Source organism: Petromyzon marinus, chromosome 58 (assembly GCF_048934315.1).
Source record: "Petromyzon marinus isolate PM22_M1 ecotype Great Lakes invasive population chromosome 58, UKy_Petmar_22M1.pri1.0, whole genome shotgun sequence".
Lineage (NCBI taxonomy): Eukaryota > Metazoa > Chordata > Hyperoartia > Petromyzontiformes > Petromyzontidae > Petromyzon > Petromyzon marinus.
Genome location: NC_133724.1, coordinates 1,415,294 through 1,436,281, shown reverse-complemented (window position 1 = coordinate 1,436,281; position 20,988 = coordinate 1,415,294). Strand labels below are relative to the sequence as shown.

The following is a 20,988-nucleotide window of genomic DNA, read 5'->3' as shown; positions in this document are numbered from 1 at the left end:
GTGCTACTCACTAACAGCACTTGCCCCAACAGTCTTAAGGCTATAGGGGGGAAATTGTTTTTGTGGTGTAGTGTGTTGTATGGTGTGTTGTATGGTGTGTAGTGTGTGTATGGTGTGCAAGTGCGGTTCCGTGATGAGTTGTGTGGTATGGTGTGTTGGTGTGTCGTGGTTTGTCACGTGGTCAAACAGAGGCAGGGTGTGACGTGTGGACCGTGCAGTGTCTATATTTAGTGTCGCTAGGGTGAGTGGGTGCATGACGATAGCTCCGTTACTATTGTGGGGTGAGCGTGCTGCTGCTGGTGGTGGGTGGGGGTGTCTTGGGTGGGTGGGGGGTGTGGTGGGTGGGTGGGGTGTGTTTCGGGTGGGTGGGGGTGTGTTGGGTTGGTGGGTGGGGTGTGTTCGGTTGGTGGGAGTATGTTGGGTGGGTGGGGGTGTGGTGGGTGGGGGTGTGGTGGGTGGGTGGGGTGTGTTCGGTGGGTGGCGGTGTGTTGGGTGCGTGGGTGGGGTGTGTTCGGTGGGTGGGAGTATGTTGGGTGGGTGGGGGTGTGTTGGGTGGGTGGGGGTGTGTTGGGTGGGTGGGGGTGTGGTGGGTGGGTGGGGGTGTGGTGGGTGGGGGTGTGGTGGGTGGGTGGGGGTGTGTTGGGTGGGTGGGGGTGTGGTGGGCGGGTGGGGGTGTGGTGGGTGGGTGGGTGGGGGTGTGTTTGTGTGTTGGGTGGGTGGGTGGGGATGGGTGGGGTGTTTTGGGTGGGTGGGTGGGGGTGAGTGGGGTGTGTTGGTTGGGTGGGTGTGTGTTGGGTGGGTGGGGGTGAGTGGGGTGTGTTGGGTGGGTGGGGGTGTGTTAGGTGGGTGGGGGTGTGTTGGGTGGGTGGGGGTGTGTTAGGTGGGTGGGGGTGTGTTGGGTGGGTGGGGGTGTGTTGGGTGGGTGGGGGTGTGGTGGGTGGGTGGGGGTGTGTTGGGTGGGTGGGGGTGTGGTGGGTGGGTGGGGGTGTGGTGGGTGGGTGGGGGTGTGGTGGGTGGGTGGGGGTGTGGTGGGTGGGTGGGGGTGTGGTGGGTGGGTGGGGGTGTGTTGAGTGGGTGGGGGTGTGTTTGTGTGTTGGGTGGGTGGGTGGGGGTGGGTGGGTTGTTTTGGGTGGGTGGGTGGGTGTGTTGGGTGTGTTGGGTGTGGTGGGTGTGTGTTGGGTGGATGCGTGTTGGGTGGATGGGTGTTGGGTGGATGGGTGGGGGTGTGTTTGGTGGGTGGGGGTGAGTGGGGTGTGTTGGGTGGGTGGGGTGTGGTGGGTGGGTGTGTGTTGGGTAGGTGAGTGGTGCTGGGTGAGTGGTTCTGGGTTTGTTTGTACCGGCTGCGTGGGTTCTGCTGACTGGCTGAGATTAGTGCCTGGAGCAGCAGCAGCAGCAGGTATTGAAAGTCACCTCCCTCTCACCCTGCCTCCTCCACCGTGGCTAAGCTCCGGCCCTCACCGCTGCCGGATGCTGTGGCGGCACGGCCCCGACGCAGGTGGAACGACGGCGTGCCCACGCCCGCGATGGCTCAGGAGTGCTGCCCCCCCCCCTACTCCCACCACGCCTCCCCCCCCCGCATTCCACGCATATCACCCACCCAGCACGGCCGCTGATGTTGACATTGCACAGGAGACTCCTTGGGCTTTGCCTACGCCCCACTCATATTGCGCTGTCCCATTACCCACTCATTGCCCAGGCCCCATTACCCACTCCCCACTCCTATTGCCAATCCCATTACGCGTTCTCTTAGTCACATCTAGACACTCTGTGGGTGTCTCCTAGCCACATCTAGACACGCTGTGAGTGTCTCGTAGTCACATCTCTAGACACTCTGTTGGTGTCTCTTAGTCACATCTAGACACGCTGTGAGTGTCTCTTAGTCACATCTAGACACGCTGTGAGTGTCTCTTAGTCACATCTAGACACGCTGTGAGTGTCTCTTAGTCACATCTAGACACGCTGTGAGTGTCTCTTAGTCACATCTAGACACTCTGTGGGTGTCTCTTAGTCACATCTAGACACGCTGTGGGTGTCTCTTAGCCACATCTAGACACGCTGTGAGTGTATCTTAGTCACATCTAGACACGCTGTGGGTGTCTCTTAGTCACATCTAGACACACTGTGGGTGTCTCTTAGTCACATCTAGACACTCTGTGGGTGTCTCTTAGTCACATCTAGACACGCTGTGGGTGTTTCTTAGTCACATCTAGACACTCTGTGAGTGTCTCTTAGTCACGTCTAGACACGCTGTGGGTGTATCTTAGTCACATCTAGACACTCTGTGAGTGTCTCTTAGTCACATCTAGACACGCTGTGGGTGTCTCTTAGTCACATCTAGACACTCTGTGAGTGTCTCTTAGTCACATCTAGACACTCTGTGAGTGTCTCTTAGTCACATCTAGACATGCTGTGGGTGTCTCTTAGTCACATCTAGACACTCTGTGAGTGTCTCTTAGTCACATCTAGACACACTGTGGGTGTCTCTTAGTCACATCTAGACACACTGTGGGTGTCTCTTAGTCACATCTAAACACACTGGGTGCCTTTCTTAGTCACATCTAGACACGCTGTGGGTGTCTCTTAACCACATCTAGACACTCTGTGGGTGTCTCTCTTTGTTACATCTAGACACTCTGTGGGTGTCTCTTAGCCACATCTAGACACACTGTGGGTGTCTCTTAGTCACATCTAGACACGCTGTGGGTGTCTCTTAGCCACATCTAGACACGCTGTGAGTGTCTCTTAGCCACATCTAGACACGTTGTGAGTGTCTCTTAGTCACATCTAGACACACTGTTGGTGTCTCTTAGTCACATCTAGACACACTGTTGGTGTCTCTTAGTCACATCTAGACACTCTGTGGGTGTCTCTTAGTCACATCTAGACACTGTTGGTGTCTCTTAGCCACATCTAGATACTCTGTGGGTGTCTCTTAGTCACATCTAGACACACTGTGGGTGTCTCTTAGTCACATCTAGACACACTGTGGGTGTCTCTCTTAGTCACATCTAGACACGCTGTGAGTGTCTCTTAGTCACATCTAGACAGGCTGTGAGTGTCACTTAGTCACATCTAGACACGCTGTGGGTGTCTCTTAGTCACATCTAGACACGCTGTGGGTGTCTCTTAGCCACATCTAGACACGTTGTGAGTGTCTCTTAGTCACATCTAGACACACTGTTGGTGTCTCTTAGCCACATCTAGATACTCTGTGGGTGTCTCTTAGTCACATCTAGACACTCTGTGGGTGTCTCTTAGCCACATCTAGACACGCTGTGAGTGTCTCTTAGTCACATCTAGGCACGCTGTGGGTGTCTCTTAGCCACATCTAGACACGTTGTGAGTGTCTCTTAGTCACATCTAGACACACTGTTGGTGTCTCTTAGTCACATCTAGACACTGTGGGTGTCTCTTAGTCACATCTAGACACACTGTTGGTGTCTCTTAGCCACATCTAGATACTCTGTGGGTGTCTCTTAGTCACATCTAGACACACTGTGGGTGTCTCTTAGTCACATCTAGACACACTGTGGGTGTCTCTCTTAGTCACATCTAGACACGCTGTGAGTGTCTCTTAGTCACATCTAGACAGGCTGTGAGTGTCACTTAGTCACATCTAGACACGCTGTGGGTGTCTCTTAGTCACATCTAGACACGCTGTGGGTGTCTCTTAGCCACATCTAGACACGTTGTGAGTGTCTCTTAGTCACATCTAGACACACTGTTGGTGTCTCTTAGCCACATCTAGATACTCTGTGGGTGTCTCTTAGTCACATCTAGACACTCTGTGGGTGTCTCTTAGCCACATCTAGACACTGTGAGTGTCTCTTAGTCACATCTAGGCACGCTGTGGGTGTCTCTTAGCCACATCTAGACACGTTGTGAGTGTCTCTTAGTCACATCTAGACACACTGTTGGTGTCTCTTAGTCACATCTAGACACTCTGTGGGTGTCTCTTAGTCACATCTAGACACACTGTGGGTGTCTCTCTTAGTCACATCTAGACACGCTGTGAGTGTCTCTTAGTCACATCTAGACAGGCTGTGAGTGTATCTTAGTCACATCTAGACACGTTGTGGGTGTCTCTTAGCCACTTGTAGACACGCTGTGGGTGTCTCTTAGTCACATCTAGACACGCTGTGGGTGTCTCTTAGTCACTTCTAGACACACTGAGTGTCTCTTAGTCACATCTTGACACGCTGTGGGTGTCTCTTAGTCACATCTAGACACGCTGTGAGTGTCTCTTAGTCACATCTAGACACGCTGTGAGTGTCTCTTAGTCACATCTAGACACACTGTGGGTGTCTCATAGTCACATCAAGACACGCTGTGAGTGTCTCTTAGCCACATCTAGACACGTTGTGAGTGTCTTTTAGTCACATCTAGACACGCTATGAGTGTCTCTTAGCCACATCTAGACACGCTGTGAGTGTCTCAGTCACATCTAGACACTCTGTGGGTGTCTCTTAGTCACATCTAGACACGCTGCGGGTGTCTCTTAGTCACATCTAGACACGCTGTGGGTGTCTCTGTGGATCTCTGGCTGTCTCTGGGAGTCTCTGGGTGTCTATGGGTATATCTGGGGGTCTCTGGGTATATCTGGGAGTCTCTGCATTGTCTCTTGGTGTCACTGCGTGTCTCTGGGGGTCTCTGGGGGTATCTGTGTGTCTCTCCGTGTCTCTGGGTGTCTCTGTATGTCTCTGTGTGTATCTCTATGTGTCTCTGGCTATATCTGGGAGTCTTTGCATGGGTGTCTCTGCGTGTCTCTGGGTATATCTGGGGGTCTCTGGGTATATCTGGGAGTCTCTGCATTGTCTCTTGGTGTCACTGCGTGTCTCTGGGGGTCTCTGGGGGTATCTGTGTGTCTCTGGCTATATCTGGGAGTCTTTGCATGGGTGTCTCTGCGTGTCTCTGGGTATATCTGGGGGTCTCTGGGTATATCTGGGGGTCTCTGTCTCTCGAACGTATGGCAAGTCTGTGCAAGCCACACGTCCAAGTTTAAGTCTGTGAGTTGGCGCCGCTAATACCGCTCAGTCCGGCAGAGAGCGGGCACAGGATGAAGTTGTTGACGCTGCGGTGGCTCCGTCGTCTCGTTCGGGTGGCCGCAGTCACTTCGTGGTTGCCTTTAATTCTCCACACGTGGAGGGAGGAGTGAGCGGACCAGTTGCTGTTCTGAAGCGGTTGATGGGGCCACCGTAGTTTTGGCAGACCAAAGCCGCTCGGAGCAATGGTGGGGTCGTCGATGAGGCCTTTTTTCTGGAACCTCCGCAGAACCCCGTGTAGCATTCGCCAGCGGTCTCTAGTTGAACCCCCGCCTCCCAGCGTCGTCCAATTGTCTCGCGCGATCCCAGAATGCCCTCCGGGATCCCAGACGGGTTCGCGGGGGCTCGAGCGGGTCTTGGTGTAACGGCAAGACGTGACGCTTCCTCGGATTTGTCACAGCCGGTTTGCCGTCGCCCCGCGTCCCGGCGGCGGAGGTTTGCCGCTGTGACGTTGGCCAGAACCGGTTGCCGCCCCATGCGGGAGCGCATTTTAGCCGTGCCCGTTGCTGCTCGAAGCGCGCCGTCGATCCGAACGTCCAACTTCTCTGTGCGGTGCGCTCGATGCCCGGACTGGCGCCGCGGTACTCGGCACCGGAGTACGTGGGGGGGCGTGGGTGGCCGTGCGGAGAGAGGTTTTGGTGGCGGCTCCCCGCGTGGCAGCGCGGCCACGTTGCGCATCAGAGCCACGCGGCTTTATGTTTTTTTTTTGTCCCCGCGCACCTTTTCAATGTGGCTTTTGAATGCGAGGCATCTGTCCAACGCTGTGCCCCACGTGCTTGGGATATGGCTTCGTTGTTTGACAGGGTCACTGCGGAGAGTCGTTTCCAACCGGGCGTCCGTGCCACGGTTATTGAGGCGGTGGATTGAGACGGTTGTTTTGGATGGCTTTGGCCGCAGTCTCCACCTTCGGAAGTAGTCTTCGCGTGTCACGAATGGACTTCAGGTTTGTGCCCCGAGTAGCCCTTGCCCTGTCGTCCGCAGTGACACATTTTACCGGATGATGCCTTTGGCAGGTCGCTTGTGAAGAATGTTTAAAACAGGATCGGAGGCTGTACCGATCCCCGAGGTGAGCCGTCGTTGACATTTTTTGTACGGCTTGTGTTACCGCAAAGGTGCGACCGGAATTTTCGGTTGCTGAGCATCGTGTTCAGCAGATTCGGTGCTGAATGGCACTTGATGATGACGCATGTTGCCCTGAGCAGGAACCCTGAGCAGGAACCCTGATTAGGAGCCCTGACTAGGAGCCCTGATTAGCAGCCCTGATTAGGAGCCCTGATTAGGAGCCCTGATTAGGAGCCCTGATCAGGAGCCCTGAGCTGGAGCCCTGAGCTGGAGCCCTGAGCTGGAGCCCTGAGCTGGAGCCCTGAGCTGGAGCCCTGAGCTGGAGCCCTGAGCTGGAGCCCTGAGCAGGAGCCCTGAGCAGGAGCCCTGAGCAGGAGCCCTGAGCAGGAGCCCTGAGCAGGAACCCTGAGCAGGAGCCCTGATCAGGAGCCCTGATCAGGAGCCCCATCGTCCCAAGACGGTGTCGTAGGCAGATGAGAGATCTATCGTGGCGGTACCGGTTTTTTACTTTCGCTGGAATCCAGCTTCGATGTTGCAGGTGAGGGGAAGGAGCTGCTCATAGCAGCTTCTGGCAGGTCGAATGCCGGCTCTTGGTGTCTGTCCGTCTCTGGGAGCCTCCGGGTACATCTGGGGGTCTCCGGGTCTCTCCGAGGGGCTCTGAATGTCTCCGAGGGTCTCCTCAGCGTCTCTGGGTGTCTCCTGGGGCCCTTTGTAACCTGAGGAGTGGGACCCTGGCAAGGGTAAGGGGATGCCCTGGGAGCCACGGAGTTCCGTGTGACCCCGCTGGATTTATTTTTTGGACGATGTGCCCCCCCCCATCCTCCCCCGTCGGTCCACTCGCTATTTTTAGAACTCGTGGGGGGGGGGGGGTCCCGCGTCGGACTGCGACCGCCGCTGTCGAGACACGGCATGACAAACCAAGACCAGGTCTTACCCTTTCTGGCAATGATAAGAATAATTTAATGATACTTTACACTTATAAAGCGCGTTTCACCCAGAGGTAGCAAGGCGCTGGACAGAGCTAAAAGCAAGCGAGTCAAATAACCCACGTTTGTCTAAAACCTCATCTTCGCATTCAGGCTCGTGATTTAGCCACAGGTACAATTTGAACCTTATGGCGGGACCCCGGGGTCCGGAATAAGCGGAAGTCGAAATCGTCATCAATTAATTAATTAATTGATGCGATTTTTGGCGACTCCGTCCCACCGCGACCCGCCTTGGGCGGACCATTCTGTTGTCGCGTCGTCCAAGCGCAGCGGCGAGGACGAATGCGCAGGAGAAACAAAACTTTGATTAGCGCGCCGTGTAGGGCTCGTCGAGAGGAACAGATCGCCGCGTCGTTCGCCTTCAACGGACATAAAATGACGTCGCAACGCAGTTTATGCGGGAGCCGTGGGCTTATGAGACCCTGGGGTCCTGCCATAAGGTTCAAATACCCCCCCCCCCCACCAACTCCCAAGATGCGTTACTAAATGAATAAAAACAGCCTTCCTTTGCGTGTGTTTAATGCGGACTTGATTCCTCGCAAAAAAGTTTCTGTCCAGTGGTTGAACATCTTAAGACAACTCCTGGTTCATTAGCAGAAAGGGTAAAACGCCGATTAGCATTTTTTCCTACTTTGATACCGGCTAAAAAGGGTCCCAGTTTTATTAACCATTTTATTTTTTTAAACCTTTTTAACCGCGCCAATCGGTGCGTCCGTTACTCCAGCTCCACCGGAATCGGTGAGCGGCTCTTGACTTGCCGAACCGGTAACCGGTTCTCAACCCGGTTACCGCTTACTGGCTAACGACCCTAGCTGCGATTGGCTGGACAGAATTCTGCCACCTTCATCGTCGTCGTCGTCGTCGTCGTCATCCTCCGTTAAATCCACTGCTGGATGAAGGCCTCCGTCAAGTCACCACCACCTCTGACCATCCTGCGATGCGACAAACATTAGCCACCACTACCACCACCACCATCATCATCAGCCTCCTTAAGCCGCTGCCACCACTCATGCGATGCAACATTCCAAACCTCGGCCATCATCTGCGCTATTTCCGTAACCGAGTTGCGTTGGCCGGTGACAGATTCGCTGCTGCCCTACATCCGCCGTGGTGCAACCCGTGGGTGGTCCGTAGCTCCCACTCCAGGGCAGTCGTTGCCAGCAGCAGTCATCGTGAGCAAGCGACTGGCTTGTGCCGCGTGTGTACAGCGGGGTTCCGTTTTGGGCCGATGGAGACGGAGTTGGTTGAAGTGCTGCGGTTTTCGATCCATGAACACGGTCTCGTGCCGCGTCGAGGCGTGGAGGTGTTACACGTCTCCCTCCTCGCCTGCCACGCAGGAGTGCGTGGGTTCGATCCCGGCCCCCCTGGCGATCGATGCCTGCTGTTGTATATTTGGGGCCCGCGTGTTCTCTCTCTCTCCTCCCCGTGGTGGTCGTAGCGGGGATCCGCCTCTGGGGTTCCTCCTGCCGTTTTTGCCCTCCTCCACATTTAGAAATGAAGCGTGTCGAGATTGTTTGGCCGCTGCCACCGCTGCTATGAATTCCCACGTGTGGTGGTGGTGGTGGTGATGATGATAACGATGATCCATAATAGAGGTTTTTTGGGTCAGATCGCGTAAATATAGAAATGTTGTGTCGTTAAACCTGTCACCACCCGACACAGCCAATCAGTAAGGTTTGTCACGTAAACAGAACGTGCCAATTCGTTACTAGTACAGCACTCGTGTATAGTGTAGTGTATAGTGTAGTATACTAGTACAGCACTAGTGTATAGTGTAGTGTACAGTGTAGTATACTAGTACAGCACTAGTGTATAGTGTAGTGTATAGTGTAGTGTATTGTGTAGTATACTAGTACAGCACTAGTGTATAGTGTAGTGTATCGTGTAGTATAGTAGTACAGCACTAGTGTATAGTGTAGTGTATAGTGTAGTATATAGTGTAGGACACTAGTACAGCATTAGTGTATAGTGTAGTGTATAGTGTAGTATACTAGTACAGCACTAGTGTATAGTGTAGTGTATAGCGTAGTATACTAGTACAGCACTAGTGTATAGTGTAGTGTATAGTGTATACTAGTACAGCACTAGTGTATAGTGTAGTGTATAATGTAGTGTATAGTGTATACTAGTACAGCACTAGTGTATAGTGTAGTGTATAGTGTAGTATACTAGTACAGCACTAGTGTATAGTGTAGTGTATAGTGTAGTATACTAGTACAGCACTAGTGTATAGTGTAGTGTATAGTGTAGTATACTAGTACAGCACTAGTGTATAGTGTATACTAGTACAGCACTAGTGTATAATGTAGTGTATAGTGTAGTGTATAGTGTATACTAGTACAGCACTAGTGTGTACTCTAACACCAGCAGTCTTATGACGACTGCTGGTTTTATAGTAGGATCACTCTGGTGAGAAGTCTTATTACGACTGCTGGTTTTATAGTAGGATCACTCTGGTGAGAAGTCTTATTACGACTGCTGGTTTTATAGTAGGATCACTCTGGTGAGAAGTCTTATTACGACTGCTGGTTTTATAGTAGGATCACTCTGGTGAGAAGTCTTATGACGACTGCTGGTTTTATAGTAGGATCACTCTGGTGAGAAGTCTTATTACGACTGCTGGTTTTATAGTAGGATCACTCTGGTGAGAAGTCTTATTACGACTGCTGGTTTTATAGTAGGATCACTCTGGTGAGAAGTCTTATTACGACTGCTGGTTTTATAGTAGGATCATTCTGGTGAGAAGTCTTATGACGACTGCTGGTTTTATAGTAGGATCACTCTGGTGAGAAGTCTTATTACGACTGCTGGTTTTATAGTAGGATCACTCTGGTGAGAAGTCTTATGACGACTGCTGGTTTTATAGTAGGATCACTCTGGTGAGAAGTCTTATTACGACTGCTGGTTTTATAGTAGGATCACTCTGGTGAGAAGTCTTATTACGACTGCTGGTTTTATAGTAGGATCACTCTGGTGAGAAGTCTTATTACGACTGCTGGTTTTATAGTAGGATCACTCTGGTGAGAAGTCTTATTACGACTGCTGGTTTTATAGTAGGATCACTCTGGTGAGAAGTCTTATGACGACTGCTGGTTTTATAGTAGGATCACTCTGGTGAGAAGTCTTATTACGACTGCTGGTTTTATAGTAGGATCACTCTGGTGAGAAGTCTTATTACGACTGCTAGTTTTATAGTAGGATCACTCTGGTGAGAAGTCTTATGACGACTGCTGTACTCTCACCAGTCAGATTGGGAATTATTTCGACAGCGGAGGTTTACGACCGGGCACGGTCACCGCCGCCAACGCTGCCACTAACACCGCCGTCACCGCCGCCACCGCTATCATAATCACCACAACAACCACCACCACGTCCACCACCGCAACCACCACCACCACCACCACTGCCACGACCACCACCGCCACGACCACCACCGCCACTCTCGCCACCACCGCCACCACCATCACTGCCACAATCACCACCACCTCCAATGTTACCACGACCACCGCCACCACTTCCACGACCACCACCGCCACTCTCACCGCCACCACCGCTGCCACCGCCACTACCACAATCACCACAGCCACCACCACCACTACCGCCAACGCTACCGCCACGACCACCACCACCATCGCCGCCACGACCACCACCACGACCACCGCCGCCTCCTCCTCTCCAAACATTGCCGAGCATTCCTCGGTTATTTTTATCGCGTTTCGCGACACGGCGGCCTGACCTCCCAGGCGGGCACCGGTCCAGCGCGGTGAGAGGAGGAAGGAGATTATTAATATATATTTATATACGCACACACACACACAAACTCGTGTTGTTATATTTGTATGAGTAAATAAGCAAAAGTGGTGCTGGCGCTATCCTTCCCACAGCCGCGCTGCTGCTGTCTCACAGACGCAGCCTCGTGCGGTAGATTCACAGTGGAAAGGGGGCGATGCTGCTGCCACTGCGGCAGCTGCTGCTGCGTGGTCCGGGCAGCTGCGGCCGTGCCGTTCACGCCGGGGCCCGCCGCCTCTCCACCCCGAACGACGTTTCGCCCTCTGAGAATCTCCCCGGAGCGTCTTTGCGATCCGAACCCTGACCCCCCACCCCCCGTCGCCTCGCCAGGCGGCCGGCCCCAATCTCCCGGGAGTGCGGCCGCTGCGCTGTGGGGTCAAGGGTCGATCCAATTGTCGGAGTCACGAGCGAGCGCCCCGGTCAGAACGGTTGCCTCCCCAACCCAACACCACTCGCCCCCACGTGCCACGTGACCCTGGCGATGGCTCGCGCCGGTCTGCTCCATTCTGCACCTGTGTGCCCCCTCGCTACCCCCACCTCGCCACCCCCCCACCTCGCCACCACCCCCCCACCTCGCCACCCCCCCACCCCACCTCGCCATCCCCCCCTCGTGGTAACGTGGGACAGCAGTCCCCGCTGGTCAACGTGTTGTGGTGAGCATCAGTATTGTGGTGGGCATCAGTATTGTGGTGGGCATCAGTATTGTGGTGGGCATCAGTATTGTGGTGAGCATCAGTATTGTGGTGAGCATCAGTATTGTGGTGGGCAATCCCACGTGAGTGTTATGGTGAGCATCAGTATTGTGGTGAGCATCAGTATTGTGGTGAGCATCAGTATTGTGGTGAGCATCAGTATTGTGGTGGGCATCAGTATTGTGATGAGCATCAGTGTTATGGTGAGCATCAGTATTGTGGTGGGCATCAGTATTGTGGTGAGCGGATCGCTATTGCATCTTCCCCACACTTAATAATTAACGGCAATCACGGCAGAGTCGTTTGTTTTTACCCAGAGGGCCTTAACACAAAAGCTTATTTTGTCCGCAACACAAACCCAGGGTCGTCTCTTGTGATAACGCGAGAGTGGCGTGCGCGTGTGGGCACTTGCCCCAGCTGTCGGTTACGGCTACACGGGGGACCTTTGTCTTTGTGTGTGTGGGCACCTGCCCCAGCTGTCGGTTACGGCTACACGGGGGATCTTTGTCTTTGTGTGTGGGCACTTGCCCCAACTGTCGGTTACGGCTACACGGGGGATCTTTGTCTTTGTGTGTGGCCACTTGCCCCAACTGTCTGTTACGGCTACACGGGGGATCTTTGTCTTTGTGCGTGTGGCCACTTGCCCCAACTGTCTGTTACGGCTACACGGGGGATCTTTGTGTGTGTAGGCACTTGCCCCAGCTGTCGGTTACGGCTACACGGGGGATCTTTGTCTTTGTGTGTGTGGGCACTTGCCCCAACTGTCTGTTACGGCTACACGGGGGATCTTTGTCTTTGTGTGTGTGGGCACTTGCCCCAACTGTCGGTTACGGCTACATGGGGGATCTTTGTCTTTGTGTGTGGGCACTTGCCCCAACTGTCGGTTAAGGCTACACGGGGGGATCTTTGTCTTTGTGTGTGGGCACTTGCCCCAACTGTCTGTTACGGCTGTACGGGGGATCTTTGTCTTTGTGTGTGTAGGCACTTGCCCCAACTGTCTGTTACGGCTGTACGGGGGATCTTTGTCTTTGTGTGTGTAGGCACTTGCCCCAACTGTCTGTTACGGCTACACGGGGGATCTTTGTCTTTGTGTGGGCACTTTCCCCAACTGTCTGTTACGGCTACACGGGGGATCTTTGTCTTTGTGCGTGTGGGCACTTGCCCCAACTGTCTGTTACGGCTGTATGGGGGATCTTTGTGTGTGTGTAGGCACTTGCCCCAACTGTCTGTTACGGCTGTACGGGGGATCTTTGTCTTTGTGTGTGTGGGCACTTGCCCCAACTGTCTGTTACGGCTACACGGGGGATCTTTGTCTTTGTGTGTGGGCACTTGCCCCAACTGTCTGTTACGGCTGTACGGGGGATCTTTGTCTTTGTGTGTGGGCACTTGCCCCAACTGTCTGTTACGGCTACACGGGGGATCTTTGTCTTTGTACGTGTGGGCACTTGCCCCAACTGTCGGTTACGGCTACACGGGGGATCTTTGTCTTTGTGTGTAGGCACTTGCCCCAACTGTCCGTTACGGCTACACGGGGGATCTTTGTCTTTGTGTGTGTAGGCACTTGCCCCAACTGTCTGTTACGGCTACACGGGGGATCTTTGTCTTTGTGTGTGTGGCCACTTGCCCCAACTGTCTGTTACGGCTACACGGGGGATCTTTGTCTTTGTGTGTAGGCACTTGCCCCAACTGTCTGTTACGGCTACACGGGGGATCTTTGTCTTTGTGTGTGGGCACTTGCCCCAACTGTCTGTTACGGCTGTACGGGGGATCTTTGTCTTTGTGTGTGGGCACTTGCCCCAAGTGTCTGTTACGGCTACACGGGGGATCTTTGTCTTTGTGTGTGTGGGCACTTGCCCCAACTGTCTGTTACGGCTGTACGGGGGATCTTTGTGTGTGGGCACTTGCCCCAACTGTCTGTTACGGCTGTACGGGGGATCTTTGTCTTTGTGTGTGTGGGCACTTGCCCCAACTGTCTGTTACGGCTACACGGGGGATCTTTGTCTTTGTGTGTGGGCACTTGCCCCAACTGTCTGTTACGGGTGTACGGGGGATCTTTGTCTTTGTGTGTGGGCACTTGCCCCAACTGTCTCTTACGGCTACACGGGGGATCTTTGTCTTTGTGTGTGTGGGCACTTGCCCCAACTGTCTGTTACGGCTACACGGGGGATCTTTGTCTTTGTGCGTGTGGGCACTTGCCCCAACTGTCGGTTACGGCTACACGGGGGATCTTTGTCTTTGTGTGTAGGCACTTGCCCCAACTGTCTGTTACGGCTACACGGGGGATCTTTGTCTTTGTGTGTAGGCACTTGCCCCAACTGTCTGTTACGGCTACACGGGGGATCTTTGTCTTTGTGTGTGGGCACTTGCCCCAACTGTCTGTTACGGCTACACGGGGGATCTTTGTCTTTGTGTGTGGGCACTTGCCCCAACCGTCTGTTACTGCTACACGGGGGATCTTTGTCTTTGTGTTTGGGCACTTGCCCCAACTGTCTGTTACGGCTACACGGGGGATCTTTGTCTTTGTGTGTGTGGGCACTTGCCCCAACTGTCTGTTACGGCTACACGGGGGATCTTTGTCTTTGTGTGTGTGGGCACTTGCCCCAACTGTCTGTTACGGCTACACGGGGGATCTTTGTCTTTGTGTGTGTGGGCACTTGTTCCACAAGTGTCCTCCGGCTATATGGGGCATCTTTGTCTTTGTTGCTGTAGTGGGGGAGCGGTTGCGCAGCGGTTAGCGCGCTGCACTACGAGCCTGGCGTCCCGATTCCTGCTCACGGTTCACCAACACCAGTGACGAGTTTCTAAAAATGGGCCTCCCCTAGGTCGACTCGGCCTTACCTGGTGCGATGTGCAGGCATCAGAACCGGGGAGACAAAGGCGGCCGGGCGTGGTGTTGACCACCCACCCCCTCGTTTGCCTTGCCGGCCTTCATAGCTGCTGCTCGCGAGCGACACTTGCCCCAACCAGCCTGTTGAGGCTACACAGGGGGTCTTTGTCTTGTTGTTTGGCTGTGTCTCTGTGTCTGTGTGTCTGTGTGGTGATAGATTTTACGGCTGATCTTCTTGGTTCTTTCGGTAAAGTCACGTAGAATGGAAATAAAATAATAAAACGTAATAAAAAAAATTATGTTCAGCCCTAGTTATATAGTTCATAAGTTGCCCAGCTCAACTGATCAAACAGAAACTCATTGTCCCGTGGTGGTGGTGGTGCTGGCATTGGTGGTGATGATGGCGGGTTTATATCCACAGGCAATTAGGCACCATCATCATCGTCATCGCTACCACCATCATCATAACCATCACCACCACCATCATTATTAGCACCTTTGTCAGCATCATCACAATCATCACCATCGTTATTACCTCCTTTGTCATCATCATCATCACCATCATCATTTTTATAACCATCACTGTCATCATCATCGTGTGTGTATCTATGTTTCTATGTGTGTCTCTATGTGTGTGTGTGTCTGTGTGTGTATCTGTGTCTGTATCTATGTGTGTGTATCTATGTGTGTATCTATGTCTGTGTGTATATTTATGCCATAGATATGCGTATGGGGCTGGGAGCCGCCTGCCATACAGGTTCAACTGGTATGGACAGAAGAATTAGCCCTGGGGTGATGTGGAGAGACAGGGCAGAGACAGAGCGGTGTGGTGCGCGCGCGTCTGTCTGTTGTGTGCTGCGGATATGTGTGTGTGCCGCATAGTGCGTTTGTTGCGAGTGTGCCGCGTAGTGCGTATGTTGCGAGTGTGCTGCGTGTGTGCCGCGTGCACTCGTGTGCTGCGTAGTGCGTATGTTGCGAGTGTGCTGCGTGTGTGTGTGTGCACTCGTGTGCTGTATGTGTACTGCGTAGTGCGTATGTTGCGAGTGTGCCGCGTAGTGCGTATGTTGCGAGTGTGCTGCCTGTGTGTGTGTGCTGTGAGTGTGCTGCGTAGTGCGTATGCTGCGAGTGTGCTGTGTGTGTGTGTGTGCGCGCTGCCTGCATTGCGCGTGCGTCGGCGCAGCACTCGTCAGCCACCAGCGCCGCACCCACACGTCCACCGTCACAGTGGAGCAGGTCCTCACCGCGCTCCCCGCGCCCCTTGCCGCGAGCGTCTTGCTGCGCTGGGGATGGCCTCTGACCGAGCCCGGCGGCAGTGAGGGCCCGTTGCGGAGGCGCCCGGTTCGAATCCGGTAGGCCGCACTGGTTAATAGTCAGAAGTCAAAAGTGATTTGCTGCTGCTGCTACTCAAACGAGCCGCATTGAGGCATTGGCGCTCGTCAATATATACAGCAGGCGTCAGGGTCAGGATCGAACCCACGACTTCCTGCATACTGCGGCAGAACAGGGGGAGAACATTCAGACTCCACAAAGGGAGGTGCCCGTGTCCGGAATCCAACCCGGGCTCCTTCTAGCTGGGAGTGAACTGGACTGACTCGTGACTTAAAGCTTTCGTGACTGCAGGAATTCATATTCGTTGGGTCTTTCGGTAAAGCCACATAGATAGAAAAAAAAACTCACGACGTTTCGATCGCAATCGTCATCAGGTGAAAAAATAGCGAGAGAGCTGCTGAGGCAGGATGTTATAAAGGTTTGAGATGGGTGTAGCCCAAGGGTCATAAGCGAAGTGGGCAGGGCTAGTGAAGACATTTGCATGTCGATGTAAGATCGGAGTGCTGAGCCACCTTCACGATGACGAAGCTGCGGAGGTGGCCATTGTCTTGTGATTAGGATGTCAATGTAAGATCGGAGAGCCACCGCCACATCAAGGAAAACGAGCAACGGTGGCTGTGTTAGTGAGACATTTAACCTGTTAATGTAAAGACATTTAACCTGTTAATGTAACACTAGAGAGTCGAAAATAACTACTGAACATCACAGCCAGTTATGACTTAACCTGGAGGGGAGAGGCAGGAGAGTGCATGGTGGAGGGGAGTGGAGTGAGATGGGAGGGGAGAGGCAGGATAGTGCGTGGAGGGGAGTGGAGTGAGATGAGAGGGGAGAGGCAGGATAGTGCGTGGTGGAGGGGAGTAGAGTGAGATGGGAGGTGAGAGGTAGGGGAGTAGAGGGAAATGAGAGGGGAGAGGCAGGATAGTGCGTGGAGGGGAGTGGAGTGAGATGAGAGGGAGAGGTAGGAGAGTGAGTGGAGTGGAGTGAGATGAGAGGCAGGAGAGAGCGTGGAGGGGAGTGGAGTGAGATGAGAGGGGAGAGGCAGGAGGGAGCGTGTGGGTTTAGTAAGTCTGTGTGCAGTGGCAGTGTGTAGGCAATGCGAGTCTAGTGCACAGTGCAGTAACCCCACTGTGGTCTGCACGCTCCTTCGACGGAGGAGGAACAGCGACACGACACGAACTCTGTCTCTGTCTCTGCTGAAGCCCTCTCGTCGTGGCGAGCAGGAGCAGCAGCAGCAGCAGGAGACCGCCACATCTGCATCGAGCTACTGCGCCACAGAGCTGTACGTGTGCATGTTGAACTTCTTTCGCACCGTACGTAGCCAACCGTGCTAATCTGAGGTGCTGCTGCTGTCATCGTGTGGGTGGTAGAGTGGAGTCACCTTCGTTATTTCCTTAAGCGGACCTCGCTCCTACCGCCACCACCACCACCACCACCAAAGACATGCCCTGTGTAGCTTTAACAGACTGTTGGGGCGAGTGCTATTCGTGAGTAGCGCCTAAGTATGTATATATGTAGAACTTCCTTCGCACCGTACGTAGCTAGCGTTGCTAATCGGAGGTGCGGGGAAGGACAAACTAAACACAAGAAGCAGTCCTAAAGGAGTTAAGGGAGGTATGGCCAAGCACAACGCCCGGCTGCCTTTTGCCTCCAACAGCGGCGATGTTTTTTACACTCGGCACCAGGTGCTGATTTGAGACGGAGTCGACCTAGGGGAGGCCCAGGACCGGTTCAGATAATCGTCGCCGGTGGTGTTGGTGGCACCGTGGGCGGGGATCGAACTCGGGTTTCGCCGGGTGGACCCCCTGCCCCGTAGCTGCCCCCCCCCCTACCCCCCGGCGCCCTCCCCTCTCGCATTTCCCGCCCCGGGAAGCCGACCGTCAAACTCGTCGCAGCGAACATTTGGCTGCTGCTGCTGCTGCTGTAAATTTCCACGCAACGACGGTGATATCAGCCACTTTGTTGAGATGCTATCGGGTGCGGTGGCCAGGTCACGTCCGTGAAAGGAGCTACGTAGCTCGGTTGGGGCCTTACACCCGGTAAAATAAAAAAAACACGGTGTTTTGGTTTAGTTTAGCCATTCGATCGAGCGTCGAGCCACAGGTGTTCGTCACGCGTTCGCAGCCCCGCAGAGCCGGTGGCGGTAATTCCACGCTCTTATCGCGAGGGTAAGGATATATACACAGGGCAACTCCTGGTGACTTTTCCGATAAAGTAGTGCGCATTTTTTATCGACCCCCCCCCCTGGACCGGGGGATGATGGGCTTAGTCACCCGCCCCCCAATCAGGATTTGACCTCGCGACTTTTCGTTTGCGAGCGGCTCGCTCCAGCGGTGGTGTAAATGATGATAGGATGGGTCAACGCCCCCACCCCCTTGCCCTGGCACCGCCCCCCTCCCCCAACCATCCCCCCTCCCCCCCCCCCAAAAATAGAAGTTTTGACGCCACCGCGGTTTGAATGGGGGGGGGGGGGGGGTGCGACCGTGTGAGAGGCACCGGAAGCAGCTGGACGCAGCACGTGGTGGTGGTGGTGGTGGCAGTCTGGCCACTACATCATGGGATACTGCTCCCCCAGAGCATCATGGGATACTGACTCTCCCAGAGCATCATGGGATACTGCTCTCCCAGAGCATCATGGGATACTGCTCCCCCAGAGCATCATGGGATACTGCCTCTCCCAGTGCATCATGGGATACTGCCTCTCCCAGAGCATCATGGGATACTGCTCCCCCAGAGCATCATGGGATACTGCCTCTCCCAGTGCATCATGGGATACTGCCTCTCCCAGAGCATCATGGGATACTGCTCCCCCAGAGCATCATGGGATACTGCCTCTCCCAGAGCATCATGGGATACTGCCTCTCCCAGAGGATCATGGGATACTGCCTCTCCCAGAGGATCATGGGATACTGCTTCTCCCAGAGCATCATGGGATACTGCCTCTCCCAGAGGATCATGGGATACTGGCTCTCCCAGAGCACCATGGGATACTGCCTCTCCCAGAGGATCATGGGATACTGCCTCTCCCAGAGCATCATGGGATACTGCTCCCCCAGAGGATCATGGGATACTGCTTCTCCCAGAGCACCATGGGATACTGCTCCCCCAGAGGATCATGGGATTATATCCACCAGCGCCCTGCCATTATGAGCCTGGGCAATGTTTGGTGTGTGTGTGTGGGGAGCAGCGGTAGTGTAGCGGTTAGCGCTACGCTGCGCTATGAACCTGGCGACCCGGGTTTGATTCCCGCTCGCGGCCACCAACACCCGTGACGAATATCTGAACTTGTCCTGGGCCTCCCTTAGGTCGACTCAGCCGCTAAATGAGTACCTTTTGGGGTGTGTAGTAAACATTGCCACTGGGGAGACAAAAGGCACGGGTGCTGGCCACACACCCGGCCTTCGTAGGTGCCGCTCGCTAACAGCACTTGCCCCAACAGTCTGTTAAGGCTATACAAGGCTGGGGGGGTAGTTATCGTTGCCTTTGGTTCCAAGGGAGAAGCATGGGAGTGGGGTGACCGCACGGCCGCTCACTCCGATTCTCGCACTTCCCCGGCACTTTCCCTCCAGATGGGGCCACGCAGCTCCACCTGCTCTGACCTCAGCATCATATCCAACAATGGTCTTCTCAGTCACAGCGAAGACACGAATCCGCTTGGCACAGCGGTCCCGTCGGAGCTGCCGCGGGACAGCTGCGTTTATCGTGTGGCTAATTGCCGCGTGAAGCGAGCGTGGTGGGGTGTTCTCTTCCTTGCCAAATCCTTCGTGAACACCCAACAAGGAGGACTCTTGTTTAACACGTCGGCTTTCGCGACCAATGTCACCCGTAACATTGTGGGTTTGTTTGGTTAGGTCGTGCAAATATAAATGTGTCGTTAAACCCGCCACCACGCGGCACAGCCAGTTAGTAGATTGTAAATGTTGTTGATTGGCTCTCCCGACACAGCGGTGCGCTTTGCTCGTAACGAATTGGCGCGTTCCGTTTACGTGACAACCCTTACGAATTGGCTGTGTCGGGTGGTGGCGGGTTTAACGACACAACATTTATGTACTTACGCGATCCAACCCAAAGAACCTATAGTACGAACTAGGGCTGCTGCTGTACAAGCAGAGACGCGGCCTACGTCGGAACCCTGCTGCTGCTGCTGCTGCCTGCATGTGGGGTGCAGTTTCAGAGCCGTCCCCGTCCACTGCTGCACCTGATGTCAGAGTCAAGCGGCAGTCGGCTTACTGATGATCCAGCACTTGCCGGGTCTCCCCAGCCACCCACCCACTCACTCATTCACTCGCCCACTCACTCAACCTGGTACTCAGCCTTTCACTTACCCAGTCACTCATTCGTTCACCCACTCATTTACCCTCTCACTCATTCATCCACCCACTGACTCACCCAGTCATTCACTCACCCAGTCACTCGCCCAGTCACTCGCCCACTCACTCATTCACTCGCCCACTCACTCGCCCACTCACTCGCCCACTCACTCAACCTGGCGCTCAGCCTCTCACTTACCCAGTCACTCATTTATTCACCCACTCATTTACCCTCTCACTCATTCATCCACCCACTGACTCACCCAGTCATTCACTCACCCAGTCACTCGCCCAGTCACTCGCCCAGTCACTCGCCCAGTCACTCACCCAGTCACTCGCTCATTCACCGACCAAGTCGCTCAATCAGCCAGTCGCTCGCTCATTCACCGACACAGTCGCTCACCCACCCACTCGCTCATCCACTCATTCACCGATAGGAGTCAGAGTGAAGCAGCAGTCGGGGTGACCGATGATCCACCGCTCGGGAGTGGCACCGCTCACTCACCGACGGTTCAGGCGCCTCATTACCACTCTTCTATAGCTGCTGCCCTGGTTCCTGGTTGCCAGGACGGGCGGCTGTGAAGGGGGGCTTGCTTGGTGTGGGGCTCTAACAGCAGGCGCTGTAGGCACCGGCGCTGGTGGTGCTTGATTCCGTGTCCCCGAGTGAATGGGGCCTGGGGCAGAGGAAGCGAAGGTGTTTGGCTGGATGTGCCACGCATGTGCGTGAGTGCAGGGGTGGGTTTACGATCCGTACAGCGCCACATATTCCGGTTTTTACGACAGTATTGCTACTTTTCAGCCCGTGCGTGTGTACGCGTGTGTACGTGTGTGTGTGTGTATATGGGGTAGGAAGCGGTAGTGTAGCAGTTATCACGCTGCGCTGTGAACCTGGCGACCCAAGTTTAATTCGCACTCAAGGCGAACACCAGTGGCGATTATCTGAATCGGTCCTGG

General features: G+C 54.3%; 1 protein-coding gene across 6 annotated transcripts in view; it reads left to right on the top strand.

Moving 5' to 3' along the window:
* The window catches only part of LOC116955079 (rho GTPase-activating protein 44-like), a 67,660-nt gene that overhangs the window by 9,617 nt on the left and 37,055 nt on the right, over window positions 1-20,988 (top strand). The window lies entirely within an intron of this gene.